The sequence below is a fragment of the Callithrix jacchus genome, chromosome 5 (genome assembly GCF_049354715.1).
Source record: "Callithrix jacchus isolate 240 chromosome 5, calJac240_pri, whole genome shotgun sequence".
Taxonomy (NCBI): Eukaryota; Metazoa; Chordata; class Mammalia; order Primates; family Cebidae; genus Callithrix; species Callithrix jacchus.
In genome coordinates, this window is record NC_133506.1 from 73,423,242 (window position 1) to 73,448,347 (window position 25,106).

Below are 25,106 nucleotides of genomic sequence, written 5' to 3' on the forward strand. Positions count from 1 at the left end.
CTCTTTTCTTTAGAAATTACCCAGCCTGACCAGGCGTAGTGGCTCATGCCTGTAATCCCAGCACTTTGCGAGGCCAAGGTGGGTGTATCACCTGAGGTCGGGAGTTTGAGACCAGCCTGACCAACATGGAGAAACCCCGTCTCTACTAAAGATACAAAATTAGCCGGGCGTGGTGGCATAAGCCAGTAATCCCAACTACTCAGGAGGCTGGGGCAGGAGAATCACTTGAACCCAGGAGGTAGAGGTTGCAGTGGGCTGAGATCACGCCGTTGCACTCCAGCCTGGGCAATAAGCGTAAAACTCTGTCTCAAAAAAAAAAAAGAAAAGAAAAGAAAGAAATTACCCAGCCTCAGGTATTCCTTTATAGCAATGCTAAATAAACTAAGACAATAATTAATCTGCCTGAGCTTCAGTGTTTTCATCCATAAAATGAGGATGGACATAGAATCTGTTTCACTAGGATTGCCAAGAGAATTTAGTGAAATCATACAGAGGACACAGATTATGTGTTCTTTTCTGGCTTAGGAAGGTTAAATTGCCCAAACTTATACATAAAATCATGGGACTCAGACTCATAATCTGACACATAGTCAATACTCTATAAATTTCAGCTGTCATTATTATGATATAGTTCAAATGGGACTCACACCACCTCTCAGTTAAGGAGAGGAGTACTGGGGAGAAATAGCATGGGGAGAAATGCCAGATATAGGTGATGGGGAGGAAGGTAGCAAATCACACTGCCATGTGTGTGCCTATGCAACAGTCTTGCATGTTCTTCACATGTACCCCAAAATCTAAAATGCAATTTAAAAAATAAAAGAAGGAGAGAAGTACATGAGCCAGACCTGACCAATGAGATTCAGCACTAGGATTTTTGTTGGAATAATTTAAAAGGAATACTCTTTTCCTGTTAGGTTATTAGTTGGTAAAGCATAATCCCAGAGCTACTGGTAGCTCTCTTTAACAATGTTTTTAGAGTGTCTATCTGAAAGTAAAGCCAAACCAAGAGATGGAAACCAATTACTGATGAGGAAGCTGGATGCAACCTTACCTGGAGGCCTTGTGACCATGGATTTTCCATTTTTATGAATCAATATCTTCCTTTTCTTTCTCATAAGCCATTTTTAGTTGACTTTTCATTACTTGCAACAGAAAGAATCCCTTGTAATAAAAAAAAAAACACTGTTTTGAAACTAGGTATTTCACTTAATTATCTTACATTCATGTTATTAACATTATTCTTCAATATTATTTTGTGTCTTGTATTTTAATTTATTTTATGAAGTCTATGTTCGTGGACAGATATATTATTAATTTTTTCAATATATAAATAACACTGAAATTAATATCCTCATAGTTAAATTTTTATAAATATCATGATTGCTTCCTGAAAATAAATTCCTAGAGGTGAAACTTCTGGGTTAAAAGTTGGGAAATATTAAGAGTTTTGTTACAGATAGTAAAACTGACCCCTTGAATGGTGGTACCAATTTGTTTTCACACTAGAAACATATAAGAATGCCTGTTTTCTCCATCTATTGACTGTAGCTGATAGTATTTCTCTTAAAATCTCTGCCAAGTTAGTAACCTATACACAAAAATGGTTCCTCATTTTACTTCATATTTATTTATTATCTACCATTCATAAATTTTTTCATTAATTTGTGCTAGATTCAGGTTTGTTATTATTTTATTTAGGAATCCTGCATCTATATTCTGAAACTGGTTCTTCTGGTACTCTATGTGCTCAGACATTTTTCTAGTTTTATACAATAAATTTTAAATATAGAGGTTTGAAGATGGAAAATCTGGGTTTGAATCTGAATTCCGCAATACAATGTGGAATCTTGGGCAATTTAATCTTCCTGACCCAATGGAAAGTGAGACATTAAACCCCCACAGAACCTGGAAAGTCTCAGCCCAGGGAGGTTCAAGGTGGAAAGGTGAGCCATAGACCCAAAATCAAGGGGGTATTTAACAGTCTGTCATAGAGGATCAACCACCAGATCTCCTCCTACCCCACACATGCAGGTGAAAAAATTGTTCTGTATACTGACTGTGGTCATGATTACATGAATCTATACATGTGTTAAAATGTATAGAACTGTATACCAGAAAGCAAATTTTACTATACGATAATTTTAAAGTGAAACAATTTTAAGAGGCATAAAAGAATACCAAAGGAAGGATAGGAAATTGTTAGATTTTAATGAAGATAAGAGATATGTCAACCAAATACAATATGTGGCCCTTATTTGAACCTAGATCCAAAGCACCTAATTTTATTTAGTTAGTTATTTTTTGAGACAGAGTTGCTCTGTCACCCAGGATGGAGTGCAACCTCTGCCTCTGAGGTTCAAGTGATTCTCCTGCCTCAGCCTCCCGAGTAGCTGGGACTACAGGCGCACGCCACCATGTCCGGCTAATTTTTGCATTTTTAGTACAGACAGGGTTTCTCCATGTTGGCCAGGCTGGACGTGAACTCCTGGCCTGCAAGTGATCCGCTCACCTCTACCTCCCAAAGTACTGGGATCACAGGCATGAGCCACCACACCTGGCCCAAAGTAACTAATTTTAAAAAGACATTTTAAACACTAGTGAAAATATAAATGCATAATAACTCTGAAATGATATCATGGTATTATATATTATGATAAATGACATGGTAGTTATGTATGATGGTTATGTATTTTTAAAGTCCTTATGAGTTAGAGATACATACTAAAATATTTGAAGGTGAAATGACATGATGTCTGGGATTTGCTTTTAAATACTCCAGAAAAAAAATATGTATAGATATAGCAAACATATGTAACAGAGAAGAGTGGGATTTTTTTCTTTTTGTTCACTGCTGTGTCTTCAATTTCTACAAGTTTGAGGGTATGTGGTAGATACTCAGCAAATATTAGTTGAATGAACTCCTCTTATTGCCCATCTCATAAACTGTGACTGTACATGCCTTTACTGATGTCTCTATCTCTGAGCTCTATCATCACTCCTGACTTCTCTCATGTACAGTATTGCAACTGCTCATTGATGAATCCATGTCTAAAATCCTGCTCAGATAGAAGGAAAAGTCTTCACTGGTAAAGTTCAATGTGTAGAGCCATCACAAGTTTTCCATTTTCTTTTATAGTTTTCACTGTCCATATGAGCCCATGGTAATCTATCCCCTGACTAACTTTCCAATTACACACTCCTACTGTCTCCTTCCATGAACCCTACATGCCAGTCCCACAAAAAACTTACTGTCCATCACAAGCACCTTGATAGATTAAATTTCTCTGCCTTTGTACCTGGAGTTCCCTCTGCTTAGAATGCTCTTTTCTCCTTATACATCTAGTGAGTTCTGTTCATTCTTCAAAATTCAGTCAGGAGTGAAATCAGTAGCATGGCAGAATAGGATGTTCCAGCTCTTATCCCCCGAAAGAAACACCAGTTAAGGCAGACAGTGACAGGTGAGAATCACTATGTGGGAGGCCTGGAGTCTGGCTGAGGCTCCAGCATCCCACTGGAGCAAATCAACCCAAGAGTGGAAGCACTGAAAAGGGCAACAAGTGCAGTTCCACTTTACCTGCATCATCCCTTCCCCAAGGAGGCACAGCTTGTGCTGAGAGCAGCTTTTTTGGCCTTCCATTTCTCCCACAGGGGAAGGTGAAAGCATAGTGAACACCTAGCTTCCCCAGACTTGAAGAACACTGACCAGGAGGCTCACTTATGTCTCTCCCTGCCCAGAATACAGATGACTGATCGCCTAGAAACAGGGAGAAGGGAGTGGAGTGCACAGAAACTGGCATGTGGTTTCAACAACCAACAACAGATTCTGCCAATTAGCTTACAGAGTCCAGCAGGAGATTTGCCCACAAATCCCACCAGATGACTCACCTGCAGAACCCCACCCAACAAGTCTATGCACCCTACATAACCCACCCCACCATGTATGGGGCCCAATACCATTGTGCGTGGCCCACATTAGCTGCTGTAGAGAGAACATGAACAATAACAACAGGCATGAATCTTAGCAGCTGGCTCAACTCTGCTGGACTTATGAAAACATCAAGTAAAATATTATATATACTATAGAAATCCCAAAAGGACCAGAGAAAGAGAAAGGGAAAGAAAGCTTATTTTAAAATATAATGTCTCTCTTCCTTGGTATTGCCAAGGTGGCAGCCATCTCCTCCTTGGCATCATGGCCACCCTCAGACCCCTTGTAAAGTCCAAGATCACAAAAAGAGAACCAAGAAGTTCATCTGGCACCAGTCAGACCGATACGTCAAAATTAAGCGTAACTGGCAGAAACCCAGAGATATTGACAACAGGGTTCGCAGAAGGTTCAAGGGCCAGATCTTGATGCCCAACATTGGTTATGGGAGCAACAAAAAAACAAAACATATGCAGCCCAGTGGCTTCCAGAAGTTCCTGGTTCACAACATGAAGGAGCTGGAAGCACTGCTGACATGCAACAAATCTCACTGTGCTGAGACTGCTCACAATGTTTCCTCCAAGAACCACAAAGCCATCTTGGAAAGAGCTGCCTGCTGGCCATCAGAGTCACTAACTCCAATGCCAGTCTGCACAGTGAAGAAAATGAGTAGACAGCTCATGTGCACGTTCTGTGTTTAAATAAAACTGTAAAAACTACAAAAAATAAAATAACAGAAAACCTCCCAAATCTGTAAAGAGAAAAAAACACCCAGATCCATTAAACCCAAAGAACTCCATGTACATTGAGAATAAAGAGGTCTTCACCAAAACACATTATAATCAAATAGTCAAAAATCAAAGACAAAGAGAGATTTTTTTAATTTTTGTTTCATTTTATTTATTTTTTAACCTCCTCAAATTCTTTTTACCAGAGAATTTTTAAAGCAGCAAAAAAAAAAAAAAAAAAAAAAAAAAACTCAACACATACAAAGGAACCTCCATAAGACTATCAATGGGCTTCTCACCAAAAACCCTGCAGACCAAGAGAGAGCAGAATGATATGCTCAAAGTGCTGAAAGAAAAAAAACTGCCGACCAAAAACATACCCAGCAAAGCCATCCTTCCAAAAGGAAAGAAAGATAAAGACCTTCCCAGACAAACCAAAACTGAGGAAGTTCATCACCCCTGGACTTGCCTTACAAGAAATGTGAAAGGGAGATCTTCAAGTTGAAATAAAAGGACCATGTATTAGCAACATGAAAACATATATGCACTGATAAACATAAGTATATAGTCAAACTCAGAATTCTCTGATACTGTGATGATGGTATATAATTGGATACACAATATAAAAAGATATAAATTGTGTTATAAATAATATAAAATATGGGGAAGAAGTAAAAGTGTATAGTCTTTGTATGTAATAAAAATTATCAGCTTAAAATAGACTATTATAACTGCAAGATGTTTTATGTAAGCTTCATGGTAATCACACACACAAAAAAAACCTGTAGTAGATACAAAAAAAATAAAAAGAAAAGAATCAAAGCATACTACCACAAATAATAATAATAAGCCACAAAGAGAGACAACAAGAGAGGAAGAAAGGAACTACAATTAACAAAATAGCAATAGTAAGTCCTTAAATGTATATAGATTAAATTCTCTCATCAAGAGGCACAGAGTGGATATATGGATTTTTAAAAATAAGGCCCAACTATATGCTGTCTACAAGAGACACACTTTAGATTTAAGAATACAAATAGCCTGAAAATGAATGGATGAAAACCACATCCCATAAAAATAACCAAGAGAGAGCAAAGGTGGCTATACTTATAAGAGATAAAATAGACTTCAAGTCAAAAACCTCATAAAAGACAAAGAAAGTCATTATATATACTAACAAAAGGATCAATTCATCAGGAAGACATAAAATAGTAATACATAGTAGAAGAAATACATACCCCACCCAACAATGGATGGATCATCCAGACAGAAAACAAATACGGAAACAGTAGAATTAAACACTAGATACGAAAGAGATACAATGAACATATACATAACATTCTATCCAACAGAACAAAATATACATTCTTCTTAAGCCACATGGAACATTCTCCAGGATAGATCACATGTTAAGCAACAAAATAAATCTTGACAAATTTATGAAGATTGAAACCATGTGAAATATCTTTTCCAATCATGATGAAATGAAACTAGAAATCAATAATAGGAGAAAAATTGGAAAACTCACAATATGCAGAAACTAAGCAACACACTCCTGAAAAACCAATGGGTCAAAGAAGAAATTGAAAGAAGAGATAAAAATACCTTGAAACAAACAAAACTGGGGGAAAAAAACCAAAACCGGATGTATGGGATGCAGCAAAAGCAGTTATTGAAGGGAAGTTTATAGCAACAAATGATTACATTAATAAAAGAAACGATCTCACACAAACAACCTAAAGTTACACCCCAAAGAAATAGAAAAATAAGAACAAAGCCCAAAGCTAGTAAAAGGAATAATAAAATGTAGAACAGAAATAAATGAAATAGAGATGAGAAAAACAATTTTTAAAAATCAACAAAACAAAGAGTCAGTTTTTTGAAAAAAAACAAAATTGACAAACCCTTAGCTAAACTAAGAAAAAAAAAAAGACGAGATGTAAATAAAATTATAAATGAAAGATGAGTCATTCCAACTGATACCACAAAAATACAAAGGATCATAAGAGGCTACTGTGACCAATTATACACCAACAAATTGGGTAGCATAAAAAATGGATAAATTTTCATAACTTACAACCTACAAAACTAAGTCAGGAGAAATACAAAATCTGAACAGAGCACTAATAAAGACTAGATGGCTTCACTGCTGAATTCTACAATTCTTTAAAGAAGAATTAATGCCAATCTTTCTCAAATTTTTCCAAAAATTAAAGAGGAGGGAACACTTCTAAACTCTTTTTACAAGACCAGCATTACCCTGATCCCAAAGCCAGATAAAAACACTACAAGAAAAGAAAATTACAAGCCAATATCCCTGATAAACATAAATACAAAAATCCTCAATAAAAATGCTGACAAACAAAATTCAACAATACATTAAAAGAATAATACACCATCATCAAGTTAGATTTATTCCTGGGATGAGAAAATGGTTCAAAATACACAAATCAATAAATGTGATCCACTACATTAAAAGATTGGAAAATAAAAATGATCATCTCAATAGATGCAGAAAAAGAATTTGACAAAACTTAACATCTTTTGATGGTAAAATTTCTCAACAAATTAGGTACTGAATAATGTAACTCAACATAATAAGGCCATACATGACAAGCCCACAGCTAGTCATACTCAACAGTGAAAGTCAAAAGTTTTCCTCTAAGATCAGGAACAAGCAAGGATATCCATATTCACTACTTCTAGTACCATGAAGTAGTACTAGAAGTCCTAGCCAGAGCAATTAGGAAAGAAAAAGAACAAAATGGCATCCAAATAGAAAAGGAAAAAGTTAAATTGTCTTGTTTGCTAACATGATCTTTCTTACATGTAGAAAATCCTAAAGATCCCACCAAAAAAATTGCTAAAACTAATAAATAAATTGAGTAAAGTTGCAGGATATAAAGATCAACCTAAAAATATCAGTATCATTTCCATACCCTGACAATGAACTATCCAAAAAAGGAACTGAGATAGCAATTCCATTTGCAATAATATCGAGAAGGACAAAATACTTAGGAATAAACTTAAATATGGAGGTGAAAGGCCTGTACCCTGAAAACTATAAAACATTAATGAAATACACTGGAAAGTCACAAATAAATGTAAAGATATCTGCAAGACAGTTATTGGGTGGGGGAGTCTTGCATTGATTTTGTTTTTCCCCCTTTCTTGCTTGTAGTTCCCAAAAATAACTATACAATGTGCTGGGAATTCAGCATCCTGAGATAAGGAGTTGGCCAGAACAGCCCAGGCTCTATTCCAGTCCCCCCTAGAAATAAGATGTCCTTCAATGCTTTAGCCCAGTATGTCACATACCCCAGGGTACTGTTTTTTTTTTTGAGACGGAGTTTCACTCTTGTTACCCAGGCTGGAGTGCAATGGCACAATCTCGGCTCACCGCAACCTCCGCCTTCTACCCCAGGGTATTAAAAAAATAAATTTAAAAACCCAGCCAGGTGCAGTGGCTCATGCCTATAATCCCAGCACTCTGGGAGCCTAGCCTGGGCTACAGGGCGCAACCCCATCTTTACTAAAAATATGAAAATTAACCAGTCCTGGTGGTACACTCCTTTAGTCCCAACTATACGGAAGTCTGAGGCAGGAGAATCTCCCAGGAGGTGGAGGTTGCAGTGAACAGAGATAGTGCCACTGCACTCCAGTCTTGGCAACAGAGTGAGACGCTGTCTGAAAACAAAAAGCCAGAGCAGACTGCTTTTTCTGGGGAGGTCCCTCAGCTGCAGTACAGGTGGAGTACATCCATATGACACTCCATCCACCACAGCAGCTTTCCAGAGACGGGGAATGCTTGCAATCAACACTGGGCTTTCATTGTCCCTTGCTGCCTATCTGTAGCTAATAAATTCATTACATTTAATTTGTTGTATATAAGTGGGTTCAGTCTTTTTTTTTTTTTTGAAAGAAAGAAAGAGAAAGAGAAAGCGGGAGAGAGAACAGCAGTCTTGTTCTATTGCCCAGGCTGGAATGCAATCTAAAAATAGGTATTAAAAACCTCTTTCATGCCGATAATTGTGCTTAACAGAGGAGACAGCAAGGAATAAGGAAAGAAAATAACAAACAAACAGCCAACCAATATTTAATTTAAGACTGTAAAATGCTATGCAAATGCTGAAGAGTGATTTACTTCCAATTATGTGGTCACTTTCAAAATAGGTGTAATGTGGTACTGAGCAAAATGTATATTCTGTGGACCTAGGGTGAAGAATTCTATAAATATTCACTAAGTTTACTTGTTCCAGGTGTGAGCTCTAATCATAGATGTCCCTGTTAATTTTCTATCTTGTTGATCTGTCAAATATTAACAATGTGGTGTCAAAGTCTCCCGCTATTATTGTGTGGGAGTCCAAGTCTCTTTATAAGTCATTAAGAATTTGTCTTATATATCTAGGTGTTCCTATATTTAGTGCATATATATTTATGATCATTGACTCCTGTTGTTGCATTGATCCTTTTACCATTATGTAATGTCCTTCTTTGTTTCTTTTAGTCTTTGTTACTGTTAAAGTCTATTTCGTCAGAGATTAAAGTTACAACTCCTGTTTTTTGTTGTTGTTGTTTTTCCTCTCCATTTGATTGGTAAGTCTTCCACCAACCCTTTGTTTTGAGTCTTTGTGTGTCCTTGCTTATGAAATGGATCTGGATACAGTATACTGATGGGTTTTGACTTTTTATTCAATTTAAATAAAATAAATTGAAATTTAAATAAAATTGAAAATTTTGACTTTTTATTCAATTGGGGCATTTAATCCATTTAAATTTAGGATTAATATTGATATATGAGTTTAATATTGTCGTTTAATGCTAGCTGGCTATTTTGCCCATTAGTTGATATAGATTCTTCATTATGGAGATACTCTTTACCTTTTGGTAAGTTTTTGGGATGACTAATACTGGTTGTTCCTTTCCGTGTATAGTGATTCTTTCAGAAGCTCTTGTAAAACAGGCCTGGTGGTGATGCAATCTCTGAGTGCTTGCTTGTTCATGAAAAATTTTATTTTTCCTTCATTTATGAAGCTTAATTTGGCTGGATATGAGCTTCTGGGTTAAAAATTCTTTTCTTTGAGGACATTGAATATTGACCCCCCACTCTCTTCTAGTTTGTAGTGTTTCAGCTGAGAGATCTGCTGTGAGTCTAATAGGCTTCCCTTTTAGACTCACAGGTAATAGAAATTTGACCTTTCTCTCTAGCTGCCCTTAGAATTTTCTCCTTTATTTCAACCCTGGTGAAGCTAACAATTATGTGTCTTGGGGTTGCTCTACTTGAGGAATATCTTTGTGGTGTTCTCTGTATTACATGGAGTTGAGTACTGTCCTGCCTTACTAGGTTAGGAAAGTTTTCCTGAAGAATATTTTCCAGCTTGGATTCATTCTCTTCATAACATTCAGGTACACCTATCAAACGTAAATTAGGCCTTTTCACATAGTCCCATATTTCTTGGAGACTTTGCTCATTCCTTTTTACTCTTTCTTCTCTAGTCTTGTCTTCTCGTTTCATTTCATTAAGTTGGTCTTCGACCTCTGATATCCTTTCTTCTGCTTGATCAATTCGACTGTTAAAACCTGTGCATACTTCGCGGAGTTCTTATATTGTATTCCTCAGTTCCATCAATGCACTTATATTCCTCTCTAGATTGTCTAGTCTCATTAAAATTTCGTCAAACCTTTTTTCAAGGTTCTTAGTTTCTTTACATTGGGCTAGAACATGTTCTTTTAACATGTTCTTTTAACTTATTATCCACTTTTTGAAGCCTAATTCTGATAATGGAACACACTCATTCTCCATCAGACCTTGTTCCCTTGCTGATGAGGAACTGTGATCCCCTGTAGAGGGAGAGGCATTCTGATTTTGGGTATTCTCAGCCTTTTTATGCTGGTTTCTTCCCATCATTGTAAATTTATCCACCTGTTGTCTTTCGAATTACCAACTTTCAAATTAGTTCTCTGAGTGGACGTCCAACTTGTTGATTCCCAGTGCCGGAATCTGAGCAACCCACTGCGCCGGCTAAAACAGCAGCGTTAAGATTTGTGGTGCTTTTCTGCCTGGGAATCTCCAGTCTGGCTTTCTTCTTGAGTCCCTGTTTCAATCAGCTAAATAGGTGACTCTGCCTTCCCAGAGCTCCAAATGTCGACCAAAAGGGGACCCAGTCCCATTTACTCCGCACCAAAAACCACCGTGCCGGGGCGCCAGCAAAACCGCCGCACCAGCCACAAGAGTTGCGCTGGCAACCCGTGGCGCTCCTCCGCTGGGAATCTCCTGGTCCATGAGCAACAAAAATTTGTCTGAAAGTGTGGCATCCTCTGATTTCCTGCACTTTCACGGGGAACTACAATCCCGAGCTGCTAGTGATCGGCCATCTTGTATCTCTCTCCAAGTGGGCTCAGTCTTACTGGACTCAGATAAGTTGGGAATCAGTGCACAGTGAACCTATTCCACAAAATCCCATGTCCGTGAACAGGAAGAATCAATATTGTCAAAATGTCTATACTACCCAAAGCAATCTAAGGATCCATTGCAACTCCATTCAAAATTCCAATGGCATTTTCACAGAAATAGAAAAAAAAAAATCCTGAAACTTATATTGAGCTACAAAAGATCTCTAATATCTAAAGCAACTGTGAACAAGAATTAAAAAGCTGAACATAAACATTTAAAAAAATGGAATTCAACCTTATTTATACCATACACAAAAGTCAACTCAAAATGGATTAAAGACTTAAATGTAAGATCTGAAATCATTAAAATTTTAGAAGAAAACATATAGAAAAGCTCCATGACACTGGTCTTAACAATAATTTGGGGAGTGGGGTAGTCCATCAAAATCTATATCCATTTTTGGATGTGGTACCAAAAGCATAAGCAACAAAAGCAAAAATAAATAGGAATATATCAAATTAAGAAGTTTCTACACAGCAAAGAAAACAACAAAATGAAAAGACAACCACAGAATAAGAGAAACATTTGCATACCATGTATCTGATAAGGGGTTAATATTCCAAATATATAAGGAACTCATACAACTCAACAGCAAAAAACAAACAACCTGATTTTGAAGTGGACAAAATACCTGAACAAACATTTTTCCAAAGAAGACATGCAAATGGCCAACTGGCATATAAAAAGGAGCTGAAGATCATCATCAAGGAAATGCAAGTCAAAATTACAATGATATATAATCTCACACCTGTTAGCATGAGCATTATCAAAAATTCAAAACTAACAAGTGCTGGTAAGGATGTTGAGAAACGGAACTCTTATACATTGTTGGTGGAAAGACATATTGGAACAACTATTACGGAAAATAGTGTGGTGGTTCCCCAAAAAATTAAAAATAGGACTACCAAATGATTCAGCAACTCACATCTGGGCATATATATCTAAAGGAAACAAATCAGTATCTCAGAGAGATATCTGCACCGCCATGATCATTGCAGCATTCTTTGCAATATTCAAGGTTGAATATTTAATATGCAATATTAAATGGACATTGATGGATGAACAGACAACAAAATTGTGGCATATACATATGATGGAATATTATTCAGCATTTTTAAAAAGGAAATGATTCCATTTGTGATCATCATATGGACCTAGAGGGCACTATTTTAAGTTAAATAAGGCAAGCACAGAAAGACAAGTTCGGTATGATCTCACCTACACGTGAAATATAAAACAGTCAAATTCAGGTAGGGTGCGGTGGCTCACACCTGTAATCCCAGCACTTTGGGAGGACAAGGCAGGCAGATGACCTGACATCAGGAGTTCGAGACCCAGCCTGACCAACATGGTGAAACTCTGTCTCTACTAAAAATACAAAAATTAGCTGGGCATGGTGGCGGGTGCCTGTAAGCCCAGCTACTCAAGAGGCTGAGACAGAACAGCTTGAACCCAGGAGGCGGAGGCTACAGTAAGCCAAGATCATGCCACTGCACTCCAGCAGGGGTGACAGAGTAAGACTCTGTTTCAAAAAAAAAAAGAAAAAAGTCAAATTCATAGAAGCAGAGGGCAGAATGGTGGTTGCAAGGGATGCACAGAGGGGAAACTGGGGAGGTGGTGATGACAGGGTACAAAGCTTCAATTATGCAAGATAAGTAAGTTCAGGAAATCTACTCCATGGCATACTGCCTATAGCTAACAATACTATATTTTGTACTTAAAATTGCTAAAAGATTTTATGTCAAGGGTTTTTGCCAAAAAAAAAAAAAAGTCACTTATCATCATCATCATTATTATCACAGAAGGGGACAGGAGGAAACTTTGGGAGATGATGATGGGTTTGATGGTAATGTTGGTTTCACAGGCACGTATTTATCTGCAAATTCATTGCGATGTATATATTAAATATGAATAGCTTTTCCTGTCAATCATACCTCAATAAAAGTGGTTTTAAACTTTTTTTTAAGACTTCAGTATTAAATTATCATTGAAAACTCCCCTGACCCTTCCAACCTCTGCATTCCTAGGCTTCAGTCAGCATTCTTCAACATTTTATTTCTGTTGCCACTGCAAGCTTCTTTTCCCAGTAGACAGTGGATCATAATCACAATAGTATTATAGGCCAGGCGTGGTGGCTCATGCCTGTAATCCCAGCATTTTGGGAGGCTGAGGCCGGTGGATCACACAGTCAGGAGTTCAAGACCATCCTGGTCAACATGGTGAAACATCGTCTCTACTAAAAATACAAAAATTAACTGGGTGTGGTGGTACGTGCCTGTCATCCCAGCCACTCAGAAGGCTGAGGCACAAGAATCGCTTGAACCCAGGAGGCAGAGGTTGCAGTGAGCTGAGATCGCAACACCACACTCCAGCCTGGCAACAGAGGGAGACTCTGTCTCAAAATAATAATAATAATAATAGTATTATCATACACTAATCCAGTGTTTATTGGTTACTATTCCAATCATTTGTCTTGTATTGACCTTTAATTTTCCCCAAAATCATCCAATCTAGATACTTTTTTTCACAATTTACAAATGAAGAAACTGAGACACAAAGAAGATGAAATAACTTTCCCAAGGTGACACATCTAGTAATAACAGAGACAGAACTGCAAACAACAGTGGTCTGGATCCACAGTCTGTGCTCTTAACAACTATTCTATACAGAACAGCCTCTCTACACAAAGTGCTGTGTGCTTGGCTGCAATCTCTGCCTAACTTCATTTTAAAGGATGGCCAAATGCATTTGTCTAAAGAATGCATTTTAAGTTGTAATAAATCAATGAAAAGCCAACAAGGATTCAAGATATGTACTATATGGCTGAATTTTAAAAGGAAGAAAGAATTAAAAACTGTAGAAAGGATGGAAAGAGGGAGGGAAGGAAGAAGGAAAAAGTAGGATAGAAGGACAGAGAAAAGAAGGTAGAAAGAAAAAAAACTGGTTTCAAAGTCACAAGAAATGACCAAAATTGAAAATTAAAATTCTATAAAATGCCGAGAAACGTTAACACATAAATAAACAATAAAGAAGTACACCATGCCCATGGATCAGAAGACTCAGTATAGATATCAATTCTTCACTGGGAGTGATGGCTCATGCCTGTAATCCCAGCACTTTGGGAGGCTGAGGCAGGAGAATCACTTGAACCTGAGAGGTAGAGGTTGCAGTGAGCTGAGATCACACCATTAAACTCCAGCCAGGGCAACAGAGCAAAGCTCGGCGCTCTCTCTCTCTCTCTCTCTCTCTCTCTCTCTCTCTCTCTCTCTATATATATATATATATATATATATATATATATATACACACACACACATATATATGTATCCATCCATCCATCCCAGCACTTTGGGAGGCTGAGGCAGGTGGATCATGCAGTCAGGAGTTCAAGACCATCCTAGATTGATCTAGGCATCAATAAAAATCAAAACAGCTATTTTATAGAAAGGGATAAAAGCAGACTCTCAAGTTAAAATAGAAAAGCAAAGGATCTAGAATATCTAAAACAATCTAGAAAAATAAGAACAAAGTTAGAAGACTTATACTGTCTGACTTTTAAGACTTAGCTAACTATAAAGCTAGCTCAGCAGTAGATATTAATATGTGAAATAGTAATATATATTATTAATAAGAATATTGTTAATATTGCGGATAGACATATAGATCAACAGGATAGAGTCCAGAAGTAGACCTATGTGTATATAATCAATCGATTTTCAACAAAAATATCAAGATAATTAGGATAATCTTCACAAAAAGGTGCTGGAATAATTGGATATCCATATGCAAAACAACAGATCTCAACCTTTATCTCATATCATATAAAAAATAGCTCAAAATAAATAATAAACCTCAGTATATAAATTGGAGCTATAAAATTTTTAGACAGAAACATAGTAAAGAAAGGTTATGACTTTGGTTCAAGCAAAATTTTCTTAGATAAGACACAAAAATATAAGATACAGAAGAAAAAAAACCAAACTTCATCAAAATTTAAAACTTGTTATCTTCAAAAGATACAGTTAAGACAATGAAAATTTCAGGTCCAATAAAGCTTTCTTTTTAAAAAGACAGCAAAAATACAAGGCATAGACTGAGAGGAAAAAAATTATAAAACATATCTCTAATGAAAGATTGTATTCCGAATATATAAAGAACTTCTTCAACTTCATAACTAGAAGACAACCCAATAAAAAAAAACTAGGCCAAATATGTTAACAGACACTTCACTGAATGAGCTATATGAATGGCAAATATGTACATGAAAAGGTGTTCAACACCATCAGTCACCAGAGAAACGCAAATTAAAATTAGAATGACTAAAACTTAAAAGACTATTAAAACCAAGCATTGGTGAGGTTGTAGAGCAACTGGAACATTGCTGATAGGAAAGTAAAATGGTACAACTACTGTGACAAAGTTTGACAATGTCTCATAAAGTTAAACATGCAATTACCACATGACTCAGCAATTCCACTCCTAGGTGTTTACCCAAGAGAAGTGAAAACATAGTCCACACAAAGACCTCACAACATATATTCATAACAGTATTAAATTACATTCAAAGCAGCACTGTTTCATAAAGCCAAAAGCTGGAGACAGTCCAAATGTTCATCAACAGGTTGCTGAAATGAACGATCAAACTGCGACATTTCTATGCAATAAAATACTGCTCAGCTAGAAAAAGGAATGAACTTAAGATTAAATAGGGGCACTACTTCCTATACCTCCCACTAAGTATAGCTAAAAGCCATGGATATTATAGATAAAACAAACACTAAAAGACTCTTAAAGGTGGAGAGAAGACAGACCAGGTAGAGACCTTGGGACCTCAAGAATGACATGGCAGTGAGTTCCCTCGGTTTTCTTTTATGCCTCATCTATCTGGAACTGGATGCTGGAGAAATCACTGGAAAGACCAATGGGCACAAACCAAAAAAATCCCCAAGAAAGCCTGGTCTCTCTGGCCAAAAGACCAGTTAAGGGGTAACCTGGCAAGACAGAAAACTCTTAGACAAAGTCATCACACCATCCTGGCCAAACATCATGGGAAAGACCACCCTGTTGTCATCCCATTAGCAAGTGCTGAGTGGCAGCCTGGATTTCTACCCTCAGCTAGCTGGGACAAGGCACACTTAAAATTCCCCTGCTGGGCTGGGCGCAGTGGCTCATACCTGTAATCCCAGCACTTTGGGAGGCCAAGGCAGGTGGATCACTTGAGGTCCGGAGTTCGAGACCAGCTTGGCCAACATAGTGAAACCCTGTCTCTACTACAAATACAAAAATTAGTGGGTGTGGTGGCTGTGCCTGTAATCCCAGTTACTCAGGAGGCTGAGGCAGGAAAAATCGCTTGAACCTGGAGGTGAAGTTTGCAGTGAGACAAGATTACACCACTGCACTCCAGCCTGGGCAGCAGGCAAGATCCATCTCAAGAAAAAAATTCCCCTGCTGAGGTATTATCAGACAAGATCAAGTAGAGATCCAGGACTTGCATCCTCACTTGGTGGTGACATGGCATCCTCCTCTAAAATGTCAGGAGACACCACACAGAGATCCTGGACTTCCATTCTCACCAAACAATAAAAAGGTGCCACTCCTCCTCTCCACTTGAATCAGAGGAGGTCGAGAGAGAAGCTGGAACTTTAGCCACCATCCAGTAGTAACATGGCCTTCTCCCACCCACCAAAGTGTCAGGGAAGGCCTGTGGGGAGAAGTTAACAAGGTGCTTCTCCCCCTTCTAGCCAGTATGTTTTTCATCGAGACTTACCGGGGGACCTGGGCCTCCACCAAAACCTGGCAGTAATGAGGCCATAGCCACTTCCTTGATCATGGTGGTGTCAGAGTAAGCCTGCTTTAAAAAAGATTTAAATAAGATTCAGAATGTCATACCATAAGGTCAAAAATGTCTCCCTGATATAACCAAAAACCACCCATCATACCAAGAATCAGGAAGATCTCAACCAGAGTGAGAAAAGAGAATTGACACCAACACCAAGATGACACAGATGTTGAAATTAATGGACAAGAATTTTTAAACAGGCATCACAAAAATGTTTCAATGGGCTGGACATGGTGGCTCACACCTGTAATCCCAACATTCTGGGAAGCCAAGGTGGGCAGATCACTTGAGGTCAGGAGTTCAAGATCAGCCTGGCTAATATGGTGAAACCCCATCTCTACTAAAAATACAAAAAAATTAGCCAAGCATGGTGGTGCACACTTGTAATCCCAGCTATATGGGAGGCTATATGGGAGGCTGAGGCAGGAGAATCACTTGAACTCGGAAGTCGGAGGTTGCAGTGAGCTGAGATCGAGGTATTGCACTCCAGCCTAGATGACAGACTGAAACTTTGTCTCGAAAAAAGGAGAGAGAGAGAGAGGTTTCAATAAGCAATTATAAACACACTTGAAACAAATAGAAAATGAAAAATCTCAGCCAAGAAATAAAAAATTTAAAAGAACCAAATGGAAATTTTAGAACTGAAAAATACAATAACCAAGATAAAAAGCTCAGTGTATGGACTTAATAGCAGAATGGGAGAAACAGAGAAAAAAGTGAAATGGAAGACAGAATAGAAATTACCCAATCTGAACAACAGAAAGAAAATAGGCAGGAAAAAAAAAAGGATCTCAGGGACCTGAGGGGCTAACAGAGGATCCACCATTCACCTCACTTTAGTCACAAAAGGAAAGGAGACAGAGAGTGAAGCCAAAAAAATATTCACAAAAATAATAGATGAAATTTCCCCAAATTTGACAAAAAATCTAAACCTACCTTACCAAACCCCAAACAGAATAAGCTCAAAGAAATCAATGCCAAAGACACAACATAATCAAATTTCTGAAAACTAAAGACAAAGAAAACAATTTCAAAAACAATGAGAGAGGCATTCCATATGAATTTTATAATTTTTTTTCTAGTTCTGTGAAGAATGACATTGGTAGTTTGATAGGAATAGCACTGAATCTATAAATTGCTTTGGGCAGAATAGCCATTTTAATGATACTGATTCTTCCAAACCATGAGCACATTTTCCCATTTATTGTGTCATCTATTATTTCTTTCAGGAGTATTCGTAGCTCTCCTTGTAGAGATTTTTCACTTGCTTGATTAGCTGTATTCCCATATATTTCATTTTCTTCTTAGCTACTGGAAATGGGATTGTGTTCTTGACTTGACTCTCAGTCTAGATTCTACATGTTATTGGTGTATAGAAATGCAACTGATTTTTTTACATTGATTTTGTATCCTGAGACTTTGCTAAAGTCATTTTTCAGATCTAATAGCCTTTTTACAGATTCTTTAGGGTTTTCTAAGTATAAAATAATGTTATCTGTGAAGAGACATAGTTTGACTTCTTTTCCTATTTGGATGCCTTTTATTTCTTTCTCTTGCATGATTGCTCTAGCTGGGACTTTCAATACATTATTTTGAATAGGAGTTGCGAGAGTGGGCATCCTTGCCTTGCTCCAATTCTCAAGATAAATTTCTTCCAGCTTTTGCCCATTCAGTACGATGTTGGCTGTGCGTGTGTCATTGATGGTTCATATTATTTTGAGGTATATTCCTTCAATGCTTAGTTTTCTGAGGGCTTTTATGAGGAAGAAATGTTAGATTTTATCAAAAGCTTTTTCTGCATCTGTTGAGATGACCATATGATTTTTGTTTTTAATTCTGTCTGTGGTGAATCACATTTACCGATTCATACATGTTGACACAACCTTGCATCCCAGGAATAGAGCCTACCAAATCATGGTGAATAAACTTTTGGATGCACTGCTAGATTCGGCTTGCTAATATTTTGCTGAGGAATTTTGTGTCTGTGCTCATCAGGAATATTGACCTAAAGTTTTCTTTTCTTCATTGTGTCTCTGCCAGATTGTGGTATCAGGATGATGCTGGCTTTGTAGAATGAGTTAGAGAGGAGTCCCTTCTCCATGATTGGGGGAATATTTTCAGTAGGATTGGTACCAGCTCTTCTTTATACATCTGATAGAATTTTTGAATCCATCTGGTCTGGGGCTTTTTTTGGTTGGTAGGTTTTTTGTTTGTTTGTTTGTTTGTTTACTGATTCCATTTCAGAATTCATTATTGGTCTGTTTAGAGTTTTAATTTCTTCCTGGTTTGATCTCAGGAAGTTGTGTGTTTCCCAGAATTTATCCATTTCTTCTTCTTCTTCTTTTTTTTTGAGATGGAGTTTCGCTCTTGTTACCCAGGCTGGAGTGCAATGGCGCAATCTCGGCTCACCGCAACCTCTGCCTCCTGGGTTCAGGCAATTCTCCTGCCTCAGCCTCCTGAGTAGCTGGGATGGCAGGCACGTGCCACCATGCCCAACTAATTTTTTGTATTTTTAGTAGAGATGGGGTTTCACCATGTTGACCGAGATGGTCTCGATCTCTTGACCTCGTGATCCACCCGCCTCGGCCTCCCAAAGTGCTGGGATTACAGGCTTGAGCCACCGTGCCCGGCCCGAATTTATCCATTTCTTCTAGATCTTCTAGTTTGTGTTCACAGAGGTGTTCATAATATATACAGGTATATAAATTTGCTGAAATTTGGAAATGTACATTGGAAATGAACACACTGTATTGTAAATGATCTATACCTCAAATATGCTTGATGCAAAATCCATTCACAGAATATTAGAAAGATAATCAAATTATGTTATTTTATGAAAAAGAAAAGAACAGAATAATCTGGAATACAATAAAATATTTAACTGTACATTTTTTGTCATAAAATATGGCATGTTTGGCCATTTTGGTTTTAAGATGACTGAGAACGTCAAATCCAATTGTAAGACATATTCTCCACATATGCAAAAGCCTTACTAACATTGATACCTTTTATAAAACAGTCATAAATTGTGCATCCTCATATCCTCAAAGTTTGATAGGTGCAACTTTAAAAGACTATTTTCACTGATCAATCACTTCCATGGCTGCGCAGAAGTGTATCCCACTATAAGCCAGAAAGCAATCACAGTTGTACAGATACAATGGGGGGGAAATGCTTCTTCAGTAGAAGAGTTTGTTCATATACTGTACTCAGATTATAGGAGACTGAGATCCAGCTACTACCTGAAATATTCTACTTAGCCAGTATACACAAGTACAGGGGCATCACAAATAACCCCAAAGAGAACCCCAAACCTAAAAATTGTAAAACAAATTTCAAAACACCAGTGATAAATTCTCTGTGCTATCTTTGCAATTTTCCTGTCAATCTAAATCCATTCTAAAATTTAAAGTTTTTCTTTTTTTTTTTTTTTTTTTTGAGACAGATCTTGCTCTGTCACCAGGCTGGAGTGCAGTGGTGCAGTCTCGGCTTACTGAAACCTCCACCTCCTGGGTTCAAGTGATCCTTCCACCTCAGCCTCCCAAGTAGCTGGGACTACAGGCATGTGCCACCATGCCTGGCTACTTTTTGTATTTTTAGTAGAGACGGGGTTTCACCATGTTGGCCAGGATGGTCTCGATCTCTTGACCTCGTGATCCACCCGCCTCGGCCTCCCAAAGTGCTGGGATTACAGGAGTGAGCCACCACGCCCTGCCTTGAAGTTTATTTTTTAAAGCTATTGTTTTATAAAATAAATCAGTGAATACTTTTTAATGTTGGTAACACAGTGGCATTAGCAGAAGGTGTGACATTTCTGAATCACACATCAGTGGAATCTTGATGTCACCAACTTTACATGCTACTTTTTGATGTCAGGTGGAGACCACAAGTACACATAGATTAATGCTCTAAAGTAGATGTATGGAAGGGAGACTCTAAAAACCCTACCCAAGTCATACTCCCAAACAAAGTATTGCTGCTGCTTGCAAAAACACCTCCAGGTGCCAGAAACCACTGAAAAGATAATAAATATTACTATAAAATTAACACAAACTACCTGGCCAGTGGCAAGGTGACCTCTACATAATGATAGAGAAATTTGGAAGATTATCTGTCTAAAAATACAAGTCGAATAGGAGATGACTAACTTTAAAGTACCCCCTCTAGTTGCTGCTGGACAGAACTTTGATATGATTTGATGTCCCCTCCAAATCTCATGTTGAAATGTGACCCTCAATGTTGGAGGTAGACCTAGTGGGAGGTGTTTGGGTCACAGGAGCAGATATCTAGCAAATGGCTTTGTGCCATCCCTGAAGTAATGAGTGGTAATGAGTTCCTACAAGACCTGGTTGTTTCAAAGACTGTAATACCTTCTCCCTCTCTCTCTTGCTTGCTCTCTTGCCATATGACATGCCTGCTCCCCCTTTCCCTTTCAACATGACTGGAAACTTCCTGAGGCCCTCACCAAAAGCAGATGCTGGCACTATGCTTCTTACACAGCCTGCAGAACTGTCAGCCAAATAAACCTCTTTTATTTATAAATTACCCAGCCTCAGGTATTCCCTAATAGCAACACAAAACAGACTAATACTAATACAACTATCTTCTATCCCTCTGAAATTTAATGGGCAGAAACCAAGATAACAATAAAATAATAATAAATTCTCTAGAAAAAAGGGGGTTGCTACTTCCAACTACATGAATAATTTAAAAAGAAATATTAAATAGTGAGTCAAAGTGAAACTATAGGCTAGGCGCAGTGGCTCACACCTGTAATCCCAACACTTTGGGAGGCCGAGGCGGGCAGATCATGAGGTAAAGAGATCGAGACCAGCCTGGCCAATATGGTGAAACCCCGTCTCTACTAAAAATACAAAAATTAGCTAGGTGTGGTGGTGCGTGCCTGTAGTCCCAGCTATTCAGGAGGCATAGGCAAGAGAATCACTTGAACCCAGGAGGCGGAGATTGCAGTGAGCAGAGATTGCGCCACTGCACTCCAGCCCGGTGACAGAGCAAAACTCTGTCTCAAAAAAAAGTGAAACTACAAGGCCAATCACTAGGCAATATTCTTATACCCAAATGCAGTGACCTTTATCCTGGCTGACTCTCCCATAGGAACATGAAAAAAACCTAGGAGGTGCCAATTTCCCACCCCTGAGGGGTGAAGTTTCCAGCAATTTAGAGAAAATATCCCCTCAAAAAGGATTCAGGTATGAGGAAAGCAAGAAATTCACTCCACATGCAAACTCACTTGCACACATCCTGGACTGCCCAGGAAGCACCTACTCATGGGCTAGTGCATTGTTTGAAGTCAGTGGTTTTGTAGGTCTACTCTACAGGTGCCCAGGTGCTCCAGCCTAGAGACTGTACCTCTGCTTCACCTCTTGCCCTAGTCAGGACTCTTTGGTCCACATGTAACAGAAAGTGAATTCAAAGTGGCTTTTGAAAACAGGCATTCTTAGGCCGGGCACAGTGGCTCCCACCTGTATCCCAACAGTTTGGGAGGCCAAGGTAGGCAGATCACCTGAGGTCCAGGAGTTCGAGACCAGCCTGGCCAACATGGTGAAAACCCATCTCTACAAAAATACAAAATTAGCCAGGCATGGTGGTGTGTGCCTGTAATCCCAGCTACTAGGAAGGCTGAGGCAGGTGAATCACCTGAACCCAGGAGGCAGAGGTTGCAGTAAGCCAAGATTGTGCCATTGCACTCCAGCCTGGGCAACAAGAGCGAAACCCCATCTCAAAAAAATAAAATAAAACAAAACAAAATAGGCATTCTTGTCTCACCGAAGTTGGAGGGAAACAGAAAAGAAACAATAAAAACAAAAGGCATTTATTGGTTCCTATAGCATAAAAGATCAGGGTTAGTCTGACCTCAGGCATGGCTGGATCAAGGGGTTCAAACAATATCATCAGGATTCACACTCACTCTCTCACTTCCTCTCCATGACCTTGCTTTGCTTTCCTGTATGTTCGCTTTATTTTCTCATACGCTTTCCCCAAGAGGGTCACTGGAGTCAACAGACCTATAGTCTACCAGCTTGGCAGTCACCATGGAAACACAAAGATTTCATTCTGTTTCCATCAAAGCCCCAGAAAAAGCCTCCTTAGCTCTGATTAGCCCATACTGGACCATATGTCCATCTCTGAACTGATGATGTGATACTCTCATTGGCCAGTGTTTATTGGAGAGCTACTCTCCTAGCAGTAAACTAGCAGAAAAATAGTAGGATGCCCTGAAATTCACCAGAAATACCATTTGAGAGTAAAAGCAACAACAGCCAAAGAGAACAGGAATCTCTGGCTGACTGAGCAGGTTTTCAGGCTTTGTTCTTCCCAAGATAATAAGAAGTACTAACCCATAAAACTTCATAAGCCTCTCTAAGGAGTCTGGAGTTGTTATGAGTTATGATATGTAAAAAGCACTTAGAAGAGCATCTGGCTCAAAGTAAGTAGTATGGTACTGTTAGCTTACATCATGGTAGAAGGGCCCTGGAGAAGGGAAAAGAACATATCCTAGTAGTCAGGGTGAAGACACCGAATCATTTAAATATTAAAAGGAATGTAACCTAATTTTGTAACAAACTGGTGAAACAGGAGATACGAGTTAAACTACTTTTTGCTTCTTTGATTCATAATTTGAGAATGACAAAACTGTTTTAAAATAAAACTTTTCCATCACCAACACAAGGGGATTTGATATAAAAATAAAATATCTGGCCAGGTCCAGTGGCTCATATCTGTAATCTCAGCACTTTGGGAGACTGAGGCGGAAGGATCCCTTGAGTCCAGGAGTTTGAGACCAGTTGGGTAACATAGGTTGACACCTGTCTCTACAAAAATAAGAAAATTAGCTGAGTATGGTGATGTATGCCTATGGTTTCAGCTACTTGGGAGGCTGAGGCAGGAAGATCACTTGGGGCCAGGAGATGGAGTCTGCAGTAGCCACGATCACATCACTGCACTCCAGCCTAGGTAACAGAGTGAGACCCTATCTCAAAAAAAAGAAGAAGAACAAAAGTGAGATAGCTTTATTACTGATTTGGAGAAAGTTGTAGTCGTCTGGATAGAAGACTAAACCATCCACAACATTCTCTTAAGCCAGGCCAATCCAGAACAAGGCTCTAACTTTCTTCAAGCCTGTGAAGGGAGAGGTGAGGAAGCTACCAGAGTTGGCTCATGAGGTTTAAGGAAAGTAGCCATCTCCATAATAGCAAAGTGCAAGGTGAAGGAGCAAGTGCTGATGGAGGAGCTGCAGCTAGTTATCCAGAAGATCCAGCTAAGATCATTGAAGAAAGTGGCTACACTAAACAACAGATTCTCATTGTAAATTAGTCTTTTTTTTTTTTTTTTTTTTTTGAGATGGAGTTTCACTTTTGTTGCCCTGGCTGAAGTGAAACAGCATCATCTCGGCTCACCGCAGCATCTACCTCCTAGGTTCAAGCAATTCTCCTGTCTCAGCCTCCCAAGTAGCTTGGGATTACAGGTGTGTGCCACCACACCGGGCTAATTTTGTATTTTTAGTAGAGACAGGGTTTCTCCATGTTGGTCAGGATGGTATCGAACTCCCAACCACAGGTGATCCGCCCACCTCAGCCTCCCAAAGTGCTGGGATTACAGGTGTGAACCACCATGCCTGGTCTTAAAGTCTTATATCAGAAGAAGATGCCATCTAGGGCTTTCATAGCTAGAGAAGAGAATTCAATACCTGCCTTCAAAGCTTCAAAGGGCAGGCTGCCTCTCATTAGATGCTAAAGCACCTGGTGACTTTACCAATGCCCATGTATCATTCTGAAAATCCTAGGGCCCTTAAGAATTTGGTTAAATCTTCCCCACCTGTGTCTTTACATGGAACAACAAAGCCTGGATGATACATCTGCTTACATCACGATTTACTAAATATTTTAAACCCACTGTTCACACCTACAGCTCAAGAAAAGATTCCTTTCAAAAAATGACTCCTTGGACAGAGAGAGATCCAGGATGGCTGACCACTAGCAGCTCAGGCTTGTGGCTCCCAGTGAAAGCGCAGAGAACGAGAGGACGCCACACTTTCAGATGAATCTTTCTTGCACAAGGACCAGAAGATTCCCAGCTGAGGAGCCCCACGGGTCGCCAGCACGACTCTTGCAGCTGGCTCTGCGGTTTTGCTGGTGC

At 38.7% G+C, this 25,106-nt stretch overlaps 1 protein-coding gene and 1 pseudogene across 1 annotated transcript in view; one reads left to right on the forward strand and one right to left on the reverse strand.

The window, feature by feature from the left end:
- Window positions 1-1,105: 1,105 nt before the first annotated feature.
- The window catches only part of LOC100407909 (DNA-directed RNA polymerase II subunit RPB1-like), a 71,576-nt gene continuing 47,575 nt past the window's right edge, over window positions 1,106-25,106 (reverse strand). The window contains 1 exon segment of the mRNA XM_078372839.1: window positions 1,106-1,164. The gene's annotated coding sequence lies outside the window, so the exon portion shown is untranslated.
- Window positions 4,196-4,601, forward strand: LOC144582567 (large ribosomal subunit protein eL32 pseudogene; annotated as a pseudogene).